Source organism: Anolis sagrei, chromosome 2 (assembly GCF_037176765.1).
Source record: "Anolis sagrei isolate rAnoSag1 chromosome 2, rAnoSag1.mat, whole genome shotgun sequence".
NCBI classification, from domain to species: domain Eukaryota; kingdom Metazoa; phylum Chordata; class Lepidosauria; order Squamata; family Dactyloidae; genus Anolis; species Anolis sagrei.
The window spans coordinates 65,521,123-65,536,384 of NC_090022.1; positions in this window are offsets into that span (position 1 = coordinate 65,521,123).

Below are 15,262 nucleotides of genomic sequence, written 5' to 3' on the forward strand. Positions count from 1 at the left end.
GGCGATGAAACTCGCATCTAGGCAAAGAGCTTGCAATGACCATAATAATTTCAAAGATTCTAGTTTCCAAAACCAGCAGTTGTCTGTTATCCCAAATACCTTGAACTTCATCTCTCGTTTCACATAAATGTCAGACTTCTGAGTGTGATTTTCTGATCCATCTTCTGATAAACCTCAAATCTTACATTTTCATGTTATCTTTCACTGAACAACAACTTAGCTTCTGGATCATGAAATAGAATTCCTAAAAGGCACATAGCAGCTAATATTTGGTGTTAAAGGGGAAGTATTTCTCTCTAACCTTTCTTCAAGAAGAAAGATGTTCTAGTATTGATTGCCTCCCATCACATTCTCAGCCTTCTCGATCTCTCTTATCTTTCACTTTCCCCCTTACTTTCCTCTCATTCCTCACTGTTGGTCTCAAAACTTAAACTACAGTGATTAAAATACAAGAGCCGCCACAAACAGAAAGGAATGGGTCCTTGAATGAGGCAAAGGTAATCCCAGTAAAGGAAAACCCTATTTTCTGTTGTGCAATCCACCACATTTAAGCTTTAAGTACATGTTGCACACATACACATTAAACCAATAGTTGTTCTTGATTGAGAAAAGTCACTTTGGAAGCAGGTAGTGGAAAATGGAAGAAATGAATGAAGAGATGCTTATTTTGTCATTTCTCCATTCCAAATGTCACACAGAGTCCTATGCTTGCCATGAGACTTCCAGTTCTCTGTTTGATACATTCACTTTCATGGCAGCCGAGACTGCTGCCTCAGATGACAGTAGTGCAGTGAATCTGCTCTGGATTATTCCCTGAACATTAAAGGAGATATACAAAGGTGCCGAACCTTCTCAGACAGGCTCAACAACTTCCATGGCTCTTTTAAAATTTAGGGTAAAATGTCAGGAACAGATTCATATTTATATTGAACCCACCAATCTCCACTGTGTGATAGACTATATCATTCCAATACACACAAACACACACATGAAAATATGTATGTAAGTATATGTCTAGTATCCATGCATGTATTTTTCCAAGATAGCTTCCACATCCAGAGAGCACTGTGAACCCCATCAGCAATGGATCTGGACAAACATGGTGCATATACCCACCATGACCAACAGAAAATACTGGAAGTGTTTGGAGGAAATTGGATGATGGGATTTATAGTTCATCCACAATTAAAGAGCACTGCGAACCAACTGATGATGGATCTGGAACAAACTTGACACCCATATCCAACACAACCAACTTTAAATACTGGCAAGGCTTTTGGGGGGGATTGACTCTGGATGAAGGGAGTTATCATTCACTCACAATCATATGGCACTGTTAACCAAGCTGGTGGGGGACCTTGACCAAACTTGGCACACATACCCATCATGATCAACTTTATGTCCCATCAGGGTTTTTTTTGGGGGGGGGGCAGTGCCAAAGGACAATGGGAGTTATAGTTCACCTATATGCAAAGTACACTTTGAACCGTGCGTGTGAGTGTGTTTGTGTGTGTGTGTGTGTGTGGGGGGGGGGGGGGTATTGACCCTGTATGATAGGAGCTATAGTTCACCTATAATCACTGTGAAATGCACCTGATGATGAATCTGGACCAAAGTTGGCACACATACCCAACATGATGAATTTTAAATACTGTCAAGCAAAGAGCACTGTGAAATGCACCAATGATGGATCTGGATAAACCTTCACACACATATTCATCATGACTAACTTTACTGGCTGGTTTGGGGTTGTAGTTTACCCGCACCCTTATGCATTTTAATGGGTCTAATCACAATATCAAAAACCAAATAATGAGTATTTCTAATGTTTATCCTTACAAAATATCTAACCTGGGCATTGGCGGATACCTAAGCTAGTATACTTTAAAGATAAATAGTTGCAAGAAGGGAGAGCATTAATAGAGGTCTTGTGGTTTCTCATTAATAACTAGCGCATGGAAACCAGACTAGGAGTGACTGTGATCTTCCCCACTATGGTTAAAATTGTGTATCAAACACATAGTCACAATGTGTTTGTATTCTCTCTGATCACTGAAAGCCACTCATCTACAGAACAGTATGCCATTGCTTTGAATGGCCAACTGGCTTTTAAGGTGGGTTTCAGGGTTATTTGTGGTCATGGCAATAGTATTACAAAACAGATGAAAATACAAAACAGTGATGATATCATAACCTATGACATTGTAATTGAGAAACAGGATACAGGCCATTTTATTTAAAATTACGGCACAGGGTGTCTTTTGTGTGCTTGAAATCTGCAGTGGCAGGCCCGTAGCCAGGATTTCGTTTCGGGGGGGGGGGGGGGCTGAGTCTGAGTCTGAATTTTTTTCAGGGGGGGGTTTCGGGGGGGGGAGCTGAGTCTCGGGGGGGGGGGGGGGGCTGAGTCTGAGTGAAAGAGGGTCTAGCCTAGCAAACCTTTTGTATCATTACCCCAATACCCCCATGCATATGGGATATATTGAATATGGTGATCAGATCATGATATGAATAAACATAACAGTTTAAATAATGCACCATTAAGGCCTTTTCGTGAACCACCATGAAATTTTTTTGGGGGGGGATGAAGCCCCCCGAGCCCCCCCCCCCCCCCGTTACATGCCTATGCAGTGGTAAAAGGGTTGAGTGGAGTTGCCTCAATTCGGAGAAACATTGAATGGGGAAAATGTTAGGCACACACTTTCAGAAAGCACACACTTCTCTGCTGCATATCATCTCTTCTTGACAGTTATGCACAGCTACACAATGTATCGCTAAGCCCTTGATTTTTCAGATCTCAATGCAGACTAGCCCTCCCCTATTTTCATGTTATGAGGATAGTAAGCAAGTAGGTGCTTTATTAGTGACTATGATACAGCAGCTTAATGCATTGATGCATTAATCTGTTTTGACATTTCTTCAGGAGATTTTGGTGGTTGCAGATACCTTTGACTGGGTCAGCATTCTGTCAGAAAAGCTAATCATTTTTGCAGGATTTGCATTTCTTCAGGGCTTATATACAGCTGACCCCTCTTAAAGTGCTCAGTTTTCATGGAGGGATGTGTGTGTGTATCTCACAGAAACTGTAGGAAGCAGGCTATTGAGCAAATTAATCACTAAAATAGGAAATAGGCTGTGGATGAATCAGGGGACAAGAGGTGTGTGAGAGGTGGCAACTTCACCACAGCAACATAACTTTATATTGCCTATAGAATAGATCATCACTTCCTCTCTACTATCATTGTCCTCTCTTTATTCTGTTTCCCTTCAGCATCTGTAATTTCCCTTATGATCTTTCGCTTTTAGCCAACCCACTTTTCCTATTTCCTCCTTTTCATTTACATTCCTTAGAATCATAGAATTATAGAATCATAGAATCAAAGAGTTGGAAGAGACCTCATGGGCCATCCAGTCCAACCCCCTGCCAAGAAGCAGGAATATTGCATTCAAATCACCCCTGACAAATGGCCATCCAGCCTCTGCTTAAAAGCTTCCAAAGAAGGAGCCTCCACCACACTCCGGGGCAGAGAGTTCCACTGCTGAACGGCTCTCACAGTCAGGAAGTTCTTCCTAATGTTCAGATGGAATCTCCTCTCTTGTAGTTTGAAGCCATTGTTCCGCGTCCTAGTCTCCAAGGAAGCAGAAAACAAGCTTGCTCCCTCCTCCCTGTGGCTTCCTCTCACATATTTATACATGGCTATCATATCTCCTCTCAGCCTTCTCTTCTTCAGGCTAAACATGCCCAGTTCCCTAAGCCGCTCCTCGTAGGGCTTGTTCTCCAGACCCTTGATCATTTTAGTCGCCCTCCTCTGGACACATTCCAGCTTGTCAATATCTCTCTTGAATTGTGGTGCCCAGAATTGGACACAATATTCCAGATGTGGTCTAACCAAAGCAGAATAGAGGGGTAGCATTACTTCCTTAGATCTAGACACTATGCTCCTCTTGATGCAGGCCAAAATCCCATTGGCTTTTTTTGCCGCCACATCACATTGTTGGCTCATGTTTAACTTGTTGTCCACGAGGACTCCAAGATCTTTTTCACACGTACTGCTCTCGAGCCAGGCGTCACCCATTCTGTATCTTTGCATTTCATTTTTTCTGCCAAAGTGGAGTATCTTGCATTTGTCACTGTTGAACTGTTGAACTTCATTTTGTTAGTTTTGGCCCATCTCTCTAATCTGTCAAGATCGTTTTGAATTCTGCTCCTGTCCTCTGGACTATTGGCTATCCCTCCCAATTTGGTGTCATCTGCAAACTTGATGATCATGCCTTCTAGCCCTTCATCTAAGTCGTTAATAAAGATGTTGAACAGGACCGGGCCCAGGACGGAACCCTGCGGCACTCCACTTGTCCACATTCTTTCCAAGATGAAGAGGAAGCATTAGTGAGCACTCTCTGTGTTCGTCCACTTAACCAATTACAGATCCACCTCACCGTAGTTTTGCCTAGCCCACATTGGACTATTTTCCTTGCCAGAAGGTCATGGGGGACCTTGTCGAAGGCCTTACTGAAATCCAGGTACGCTACATCCACGGCATTCCCCGCATCTACCCAGCTTGTAGCTCTATCGAAGAAAGAGATCAGATTAGTCTGGCATGACTTGTTTTTGATAAATCCATGTTGACTATTAGCGATGACTGCATTTGTTTCTGTTTGCAGACCGCTTCCTTAACAATCTTTTCCAGAATCTTGCCCGGTATCGACGTGAGGCTGACAGGACGGTAGTTGTTTGGGTCATCCTTTTCTCCCTTCTTGAAGATTGGGACCACATTGGCCCTCCTCCAATCTGCTGGAACTTCTCCCGTTCTCCAAGAACTCTCAAAGATGGTTGCCAATGGTTCCGAAATGACTTCCGCTAGTTCCTTCAATACTCTGGGGTGTAGTTGATCTGGCCCTGGGGACTTGAACTCATTAAGAGCAGCCAGGTATTCCTGGACGACTTCTTTCCCAATTTGGGGTTGGATGTCCTCAAATCCCTCATCCACTCCATCTTGCTGAGGTTGAAGACTCTCTTTTTGTGAGAAGACGGAGGCAAAGAAGGCATTAAGTAGTTCTGCCTTTTCCCTGTCCCCTGTCAGCATTGCCCCATCTTCTCCTCGAAGAGGTCCTATCGCCTCCTTGTTTTTCCTTTTTCTACTTGATTGTGACTGTTCCCTCACTTCCTGATGTGAAAATTTGGCTTCCATTATCCATTGTTTTCTTCTCTTATTTCTCCTTTTCCTTTCTGGTTATTGCCTCTAAAATGTAATTGCTCCTTATTTCTAAAACATTCTTTGGGAAGCTTGTAAGTATGGAGCTTTCTAGGCTGTTTATAAAAACATTAATCACCAAGTTTCCTGAGAAGTAAAGTGAGCATATGATCTATTTAACTATCCGATAATTTCCTTCCATTCTAGAAGTGGACATTATGCATTGTGCAGCATGAGACACTATCACATTTTTTTTTCTATTCAGATAAAATTACAAGTTTTTGAGGGGGAAAAAAATACTGTACTCTAAAACAAGGACAAATCCCCCCCCCCCCCCCCCAATTCAGGAAATGGGGTCAGGAGCAATAATACAGAGGAAACTATTTTGTGCAGTTCACACCTGGTATTACCTTGTTCCGAGGACTTTCAAATGTGCGGATGGAGGTTTTTTTGTGTGTGCATGGAAACTGTTTCTTGCATAAAAAAATCTCCACCCCCATTTCCAGAAAGTAAGATGATGGTTGTCATCTCCTTCAGCAATTAGGGTGCAAGAACTCTAATTCATGACATCACAATTCAATTTTACAGTCATTTTGCCAAGAGTGCAAAGTTCTCCAAAATCCTGTCTTTTAGGGAGGCAGCTCACCCAACACAGTCATTTTCAAGTTGTCAGAGATAGGGATGGTATGAGGAAATGACATGTTGAGCCCTCCTTATGTATGGGTCTCTGATGTAGCATGTCTGGCTGCCACATCAGTATGTCTGACTGCAGAAAAAGGCTGGATGCATCCTCAACCCCACCGCTACCCCTCTCTTTGTACCCACATGTCCAAAATGTAGAATCCTAGTTTATATTTTTATATTGGATGTGTTCTGGGATTCAAAAGCAGCTCGGTTTGGTATTTGCTAACTCTGAAGAAAAACAGGTTGCTGGTGTGGTTAGTGGTTTGGTCAGTGCTGAAGATGTAGTGTCTGCCCCCAGAGATTTGAATCAAAGCTCTATCTACTTTTCCAAAAGCATTTAGTCGGTCATGGTCAGGGAGCAGGAGGGAAAAGAGTGTGGGGGCAACAGGAATGAAGGCAGTAAGGCATTGGAGAAACAGGAGCTCAAAGCCATCACATTGTGTTTCATTTCCCTCGTTCCCATTGCGCAGCCCAGGAATAAAACTCCACCCACCAGCATAATGCTTTAATACATTTCTGAAAAATGTTTCCAACAGTAAATAGTTCAAAGGAAAAGTGTCAATTCAGCACTCCTCTGTCCTGTTGTTTGCCCTAGTTATATGATGTATATTTACCTGGGAAACGGGCATTGACATGGCTTAAACTAGCTGGCAAAACCCTATCTAATCCATCCATCGCAGTTAGTACTTGATAGATGATAGACCTATTGCCCACAACCAGTGTAGCCATCATTACTCTTTCCACATTGTTTATCTTCTCAATTAAACTCCATAATCCAGCACTCTACTTATTATACATCTAAACTAAGCATTTATGGTTTGATGTATTGTCAAAGGCTTTCATGGCCAGAATCACTGGGTTGCTGTAAGTTTTTGGGCTGTATGGGCCATGTTCCAGAAGCAAACAATCTACAGATCCACTAAGAAACTCCAACAAATGTTACATTCAGCAAAGGACATCTGCAGGAGTCTACCGTATACCATGCAGCTGTGAACAAGTCTACATAGGAACCATCAAATGCATCAGTGCCCAAACATTAATCAAGGAACATGAAAGGCATTACAGACTACTTCAACCAGAGAAATCAGCCATAGCAGAACACCTGCATAGACACAGCATATTATTTGAGAATACAGAAATGCTGGACCACTCTAACAACTATCATGTCAGACTACACAGAGAAGCCATGGAAATCAACAAGCACGTGGACAATTTCAACAGAAAGGAAAAAACCAGGAAAATGAACAAAATCTGGCTACCAGTATTAAAAAACTCTACAATCACAAGAGTAAATAAAGACAGGGGAGCTCCAGACAAGAAACAATCAAGGACAGCTTATCACCTCACTACAAAGGATTCCCCCAGGCAGTAGGAAGCCACACCTTGACAACTGCTAGGCCATTAAATGCTAATCAAGGTGGCCAACTGAAACATTCACACCTAGCTCCAACAGACAAGAGTTCTTTCTCCCATCCTGGATATTCCACAGATATATAGACCCAATTTTCCTAGTTTCAAACAGACTCATGTTTCAAACAGACTCCACAACCCCTGAGGATGCCTGCCATAGATGCAGGCAAAATGTCAGGAGAGAATGCTTCTGGAAAATGGCCATAGAGCCCCAAAAACTTACAGTAACCCATTCCTTGTTTGGATGTTACTTTAACTCCTTGGTCATTTGGGTTGCCTTGTTCTGTGTTTTCCTCTTTCTGTTCAGTTCTGTCCTTTCAAAAATCAAAATATGAGTCTACTTTTAATTTCAAGGATTATTTTATAATACTCAACCACAGATATGTCATATTTTGACAAGAATGAAGAATTCTAATAATTCTTGGCAAATTGGACAAAACACTCTGTGAAGTAGTTTATCTTGAACTCAGTTGCTTGAGTGAATGGACTTGATGGATGGATATGAATTCAAGCATTTAAAATATGCATTTAGTGGCTGAGAAAATGAGGACAAAACTGAAGCTATGTGAAATTGTTCCCTGATGTCTCAGTTTGCACATAATGACATATCATTGAATTATACCCCTTGGTTGCTTCCCACTAATGGAACACCTCCCAGTGTGATGAATTTTACCTCATCTTGTATCTCACCATGTTTTCCTCCCTAAATATGCTATGCAGAATATTTGAATGAATCTGAAAAATGCAGGTGTGAAGAAAGGAAGAGAAGCTAAATACCATCCATGTTGGATTTAACTCCTCCTTTAATGTTGCATACAAAACCCTCACATTCATGTTCTATCTTACCCTTCTATCATCTGGTGCAGCTACAAAGAGGAAGCACTTTCTTCTGTTATTCTTCTGTTATCTTCCACACAGCCCTATATCCCAGAATATAAAGGCAGAAAATCCCACAATATCTGCTTTGAACTGGGTTATCTGAGTCCACACTCAGATAATGTGGGATTGTCTGCCTTGATATTCTGGGATATAGGGCTGTGTGGAAGGGCCCTGGGTTTTGATGCTTTTCTGAGCTAGGAACTCTTGTTCGTAATCATTCTGGTTTATTGAAAGAAGCCAATATTATTAACCATGGGTTGAAGTTGGCTCATTTCCATAATCATAGTAAGCATTAACATGTTTTGTCTGGATTCTAACATAACAAAAATATTTGTTGGTATCCTGTGAGGCAGTTATGATATTATAAGCAATGATTATGACTTTGTAACTACTTTGCATCCACATTCACTTTTGTGGTACCATTTCTATGACTGCAAATGTTCCTGAAACCCACCTTATGAGCTAGTCAGTAGCAGGGGTTCAGTGATGCTGGTGTGCATGCATGTGTGACTGGCAAGCAATGATGTGAGAAGCAAAAGTAGGGATCCTTGAGAAAGCTAAGTAGGATTGTACGCCCTTTAGTAGATAGTGCCTAAGAGAAATATGTCTGCTAGAGAATAGTTTTGTGGATATCATGGAGGCATATGCAGGCAAACAAATACAACCTGTGACCCTGAATCTACGAGTCCTGAGCAGAGTGGTTGAAGATAGAATGATTGTGAGGACTATCATTCAAAGGGTTGCCATAACTTGAAGTTGACTTGAACAACAACAACAAACTTAAGGAAGGCTGAACATTTAAATAATCTGATTTTATACATGGCCAATTAAATTTCATACATGTGTGGGGAGGTGGCTGAGGTTGAGATTGTTTTCATTCCTAGCAATATGGATTCACTGCTTTGAATACAGTCATTTGTCAAGGAAATGGAAGAAAGAAGAGAGACCTTTGTGATTAGATTGTCCAATGATGGAAATGGTTAATTTCTACAACTTTTAATTTGTCCTTATAGGCTAATGCTGGTGTAACATGATGTGCTAAGGAATGGATGAAATGGGAGTTTTGCCACTGACTCTGAATAGGCTTTAGGCGATGAAGCACCCACTCTTCCAGCAAACATATTTCTGGTGTTTTGTTTTTCAATACGCAGCTGGTGCCTAAGCTCTCAGATTTGTTCCAGCTGCAGCGCTCATGTGACATGGCTATTAGCTTGATTGGTAGGCAAAGCGAGATGTTTTAAGGACAGTTTAATGTGATAAATTATTGTGTTGCAGGCTGGATTTAAAAATACTTTCGAGTGAAACAAATGTTTATAGAGCTCTGGAAAAGGCTGCTCTGTTAAGTAACCTCTTTCCCAGCTTTTTCTTTTAATGTCATGATCCCTGTTGGTTTCTGGTAGCTCAAGAACACTCAAGAATACTATTTTATTTTTTATTTTTTTTCATAAAAGGAATTGAAAATGTTATGCTTGTATAAAAAGGAAAACTAAAGAAAACTCGATTTCTTCCCAGGATCCTAGAAAAGGTGCAATCTGGCTCATCCCTACAATCAGACAGTAAAAGGCAAGCTAGGTGTGATTCATTGATCTTTGTAATAGGCTGGAACATTGATGAGTAGGTATGGAACTGTAGCTCCCATCAGCCCCAGCCATTATATCCCATGGTGGGGAATGCTGGGATTTCCTGTTCCTCTCAGTTTATTTATTTATTTATCGTGTCAGGATCAAACCAAAACAAGTCACTTCTGGAGTGAGAGAATCAGCTGTCGATGAAGACATTGCCCGGATGTCTTGCAATCCTGCGGGGAGGCTTCTCTCATGTCCCCCCTCTCAGGTTAGAAAGGCAGTTGCAGTACCAGCTTCCCGAATGTGGAAAGCCCTAGGAAAAATCACTTACACGGACCCCCAAATCCAATGGAATCTTTTTTATGTTTTATTAACCAGCAGCTTTGCAGAGCTGATTTGGAAATCAGGAAAATGGTAGTGGAGAATAAATTGACTGTCATCATGTCTGTGAATTACAATGGCATGTAAGCCAGAGTATGTCATTGCAGCTCACTATTTTTTAATCACTGCAGAGGTTGGGATTCTGTTCTGACCACACACCAACCAAAATACCCTGCATAGCTTTTTCAGTGTTGTTGGAGAGCAGAGCAATGAGTGGAGACATATCCAGCTATTTCCCTCTACCGTGGCTAGTTTATCACATCCTTTCTGATTTCCAGCCAGTGTCATACTACACTCCAATACTCCTTCTGCCATTCATATCATGATCTATTCACGTTGGCTCTAGGCAACATCTCCCCTCCTGTATCTCAGTCACTGCACTCACTCTCGGAGAATGTGGGCAAAATTGGGAAATAATGTTTGGAAATGGAGTTGAATACAGTAGACAAATAGTTGAAATCTTTAGTAAGACCTTCTTCAGTGAAAACATTTTCTGTCTGGTGACTTTACACTATATAAATAATCCTAAATCCAATTCTTAGTACTATTTAATCAATAGAACTTACATAATGGTTGACTAACAAAGTTCTTATTGATTCAGTGACTTATCTTAGTTGGGGCTATATTGGCATTTAGACTCTACTCATATAAGCAAAGAAACACCTTCTACAACATAAAACAGGAATTGTATTCTTGCGCCCTAAAGAAGATATTTTGACAGCTTTAGCATTACAGAATGCATAAAGCCCGAAAAAGTCATGCCAATATACCTCCAGAAATGTACCTAACTGCAACATTAAGAACAACTAGAAATATCATTATAAGCTTGTTACTTCAAGGTCATGAATATATCTGTAAATGTGGGGCAACTGTGTCTTGCTGGTAGAGTCCAATTGTTGCATGAAGAGTAGTCTTGGATTCAATCCATGGGGCTTCCAGGTAGGGTTTTTCCAAAGGATTACTTCTTTATCTCTGATTGTGAATGGGCTTTACATAACACTCTGCAAATCTGTTAACAATGCAGTAGGTACTATGATGGTTAGATATAAATATTAAGTTACCTGCTATAACCCAGCTTTCATGTGCCTGTGACTTTTTCTGAGTCAAGCAGATTGTGTCTAAACAAAATTGCAATGTGATTCTATAAGAAACATTTCCAATCCTGATACTCTGTTTCAATTAAAAGGAAAAACAACTGATGACTAGGACTTATTCTAACAGTAAAGCAGGAAACGGTGATGGCAAAGCAATGTCACAGATCATTAGACATGCTAATAGGTTTGTAAATGGATGAGCTTTGTTTTATATAAAGTTACTTTTAACTTCCCAACTGTATTCAAATGGATTAAAATGGTGCTCTTCAAAAGTTTAAGCTATTAACATATTAAAAGGAATGTTTGTCATCCCATATTATTTAATCAAATTATATTTCCTAATTAACCTCTTTCAATTTGCAGAATTGTAAGCCATAGTTACATCATAAGACCTTTGTTGTTTTATCCTTATTTTCATAAATAAACCAGTTGCACGTAATCTACATGCTGCTAAATAATGAAATTTGATCAAACAGCCATTCTTTTGTAACATGACTTTCTATTTTAATCCTGAATTGTAGCATCAATTTTGTTCCAATGGCTACACCTGATATAAAATTGCCATATTCTTCTGTTCAAACAGAGCCAGGAGTGAAGGAATTAAGAAATTCAGACTTCTGCTGCTCTTCCATTCTACTGCCTCTGATAATAGTTTTATGTTTGTATACGTTAGTTCTATATTTTGCATTTTAATGTATCGTACACCATGCAGAACTCTCTGGTTCTTGGAATTTGTAAATCATAAATACTGCCTGTCATATTTTTGCAACAAAACCAGATAGTTTCTACTATCTGTCTTCTTTGTTATTCCACCCCTTTGCTGACAGCGGATTCACAAAACCCATAATGACAATGAGCTAGCTGGTAATTTAATTCAGTTTACACAATGCTTACCACAAGGATTCGCTATTTGATCTCCTGTATATATTAGTTCTAGATGTTTGTGAAGAAGTCATCTAAAATCTACTTTTTCCTCTTTTTGTGTTTCTTTTGATGCTGCTAATTTAAAAAATAACGGCTGGACCCTGCTCAGCATTTATGAAGGTGTGATTTAGAGTCCCTACATAGTCTTGAATTTAGGGGATAATTAGGGACTGTGAAACACTGCGATCAATGGATATTTCCCCCCTGTCATTTGGAAAGTAACTGGAATGATCTTTGAAAGGGACTGGCATCAGGGATCTTGCTTCCTGTTCATCGGGAAACAGATCCCCGTCAACCACAGCAGCTTCTGCCCAGTAAGTGGGGATGCGGATCGGAGATTGTGAAAGTCATCACTTTGTAGCATTGTAACTATGGTACCTTAGACCACATTTAGACTCTCTAATAATATATATTAGGACCTTTAGATTTTTTATTAGCCCTTTATAATTCTGAGATCGAATACTGCTGTTTTATTTACAGCAAAGGCTGTATTTTATTGTCTTTACCGGGGGTATTGTGAGTTTATGATGTTGTGTTGATTGTTTATTTTATACTCATATGTTTTGTTTTGTACTTGTTGTATTTTGCATGTCACACTTTGAGTGTTTTGTGAGTCGCCCAGAGTCCCTCTGGGAGATGGGGGGGGGGGGATATAAATAAAAGATTATTATTACTACTACTACTTTTCCATTTGTAATGTCCAACAGGATTCCAGCCAATGCTATTTAATTTAAAAATAGTTTTGTACATGAAACAATTCCACAAAATGGAGGGTACAAAAAATCCTGCAGTGTTTCTAGGGGGTAGAGACTACTGATAACAAGATTTCTATGGGTGGATTATAGTTTCACTCACACTAGAAGTGCAAATATCCAGAATAAGGTAACTCAAGGCTTTAAAGGCTACTTCAGCCCACCAGAACCCAACTGGTAGCTGTCAACCAAAGGGCTTTTTCATCTACTCTCCTAAGACTGTGGAACAACCTGCTGGCAGAGCTCCAACAGCTCTGAGAGCTAAATGGGCTGTCTGAATTAAGGGCCTTTTCACACAGCTATATAACCCAGAATATCAAGGCAGAAAATCCCACAATATCTGCTTTGAACTGGGATATCTGAGTCTACGCTGCCATATATTCCAGTTCAAAGCAGAAAATATGGGATTTTATTATTTGGAAGGGGCCTAAGACAAAATTGAAGATTTTATTTATTTATTTATTTATTTGCTGCATTTGTTGACCGCCGTTCTCAGCCCTAGGGCGATCTATCTCTTCTGGCAGGCGTATGCAGGCAGTTTTAATTGTTGATTTTAATCTCTCATCCTTTGTTTTAATCTTTGTTCTCTGTGTATTTTAATATGTATTTTACAGAAACAAGTTTTAATATGTGTATTTTATAGAATGTTTATGTGTTTTTAACTATATTGTAACCCAACTCGAGCCACAGGGAGAGGTGTGTAAGAATTACTATTATTATTATTATTATTATTATTATTATTATTATTTGATATATAACATGATTAGTACACAGCAAACAAGATTATTATTGTTGTTGTTGTTATTTACACCTAGTTAAATTTAAAGGTGAAAAGGAGGTCTGAAGTGTCCAGAAATTTAGTTGACATACATTTTTGTCATAACTGCATCTCTAAAAACAGGATATTTGATAAAAGGTCCAGCATTTTTTTGAATGTTCCAGGGATATATTTGTACCCATTGGAAACTGTTTGTGAATCAATAGCCAATGGTTCACAGACATGCACTTTGAGCAGCATTGTCCTAAAGCTTAATGTGTTGGGCTAGTGTAAACACAAATCTGAAACTCCTAAAAGTAGTAGCGTACTCTTTATTTACTGTACATACTATTAAAAAGAGGATTTGACAAGAGCAAAAAAAAAAAAAAAAGTCTACATTTTCAGGATTAAGTCGGAACTGTGAAATTCTGACTGTTGAAATTCCATTGAATGCCAGACTGTAAAGAATGCTGATGAATATCTGACTTACAGGTTACAGGATGGTGGTCTTTGTTGGCATTGAAACTATTGTAGAATCTATATGTCCCAATCTGTTGATGGCTCCTGTTAGGAAGCACAACATGAGGAAAGCTGCTTTAGTACCATGATTAGCAGCACAGCTACCAGTGTGGAGCTTACTTCATTGCCACAGAGAGCAGCCTTTCGGCAATTTTACCAAACAACTTATCCCAGCAATGAAATGAGGATCTCAATAATCCAGAAGAGTCTCCATCCAAGTCTCCTCTGCCTCGTGGTGTTTGACCTTTAAAAGAAATAGAATATTACTCTCTTAAGTGTCTTCTCATTCTTCAGAAGAATCTGAAATCCAAATCTGGAGCCAGGGGAAAGTGAGACTTTTCAGAACAGGGGTGGGCAACTACATGGGTTCACAAGTCTGTTTCTTCCTGTTAGGGATTCCTCATCATCAGAAGAGAAAGGGGAGCAGGAAAGTTTTCAGGAATCAGAAGGGGAGTTAGAATCAGAGGAGGAGGTCTTGCAAGTGCCCACATTTCTGGAAAGGCAAAAAGAAACAGAAGAGATGCTGTTCATCTAGAATAGCTGCCAGAAATGCCAAAGTAATTGGGAACCGCATCTCCTACGTGGGGAATTTGGGGCTATAAATCAGAAGCAGAAGTAGTCAGCTTTTGCTGGTAACAAACAACCCTGATGCTTACGCCTTCGCTCCCATTTGTACCTGCTTTGAGTCTGCATTTGAGAAACTGCCTCTAAGGATTTATTGGTCAATGCACATTGTTTCTCATCTGATGCGAGACTGCTGTTTTATTTTGGACTTTATCAGAGACTTAAGTATTGTGTCTGCATTAAGACTTCTTTGCTTTCTTTTGCATTATACAACTGCGTGCACTGTTCTCTTATGTTTTGCTGAAGTAAAGCAGTTTTATTTACTTTCAACGTGGTATTAAGGCTGTCCTTGAGGGACAAATCAGGACCCTTCCGGAGGGCTGCATTCCACAAGAAGCCCATTTTTTCCTGCAGTCCCACTTCCTAATTATGGAAATTGATGTGCATTACTACCATTACTATTCTGAGAGGGAATGCAGAAGAAAGCTGAGGTATTTGGGCCCGGTATGGTATTATTGGGTGTCTGTTGGATGGGGATTTCCCC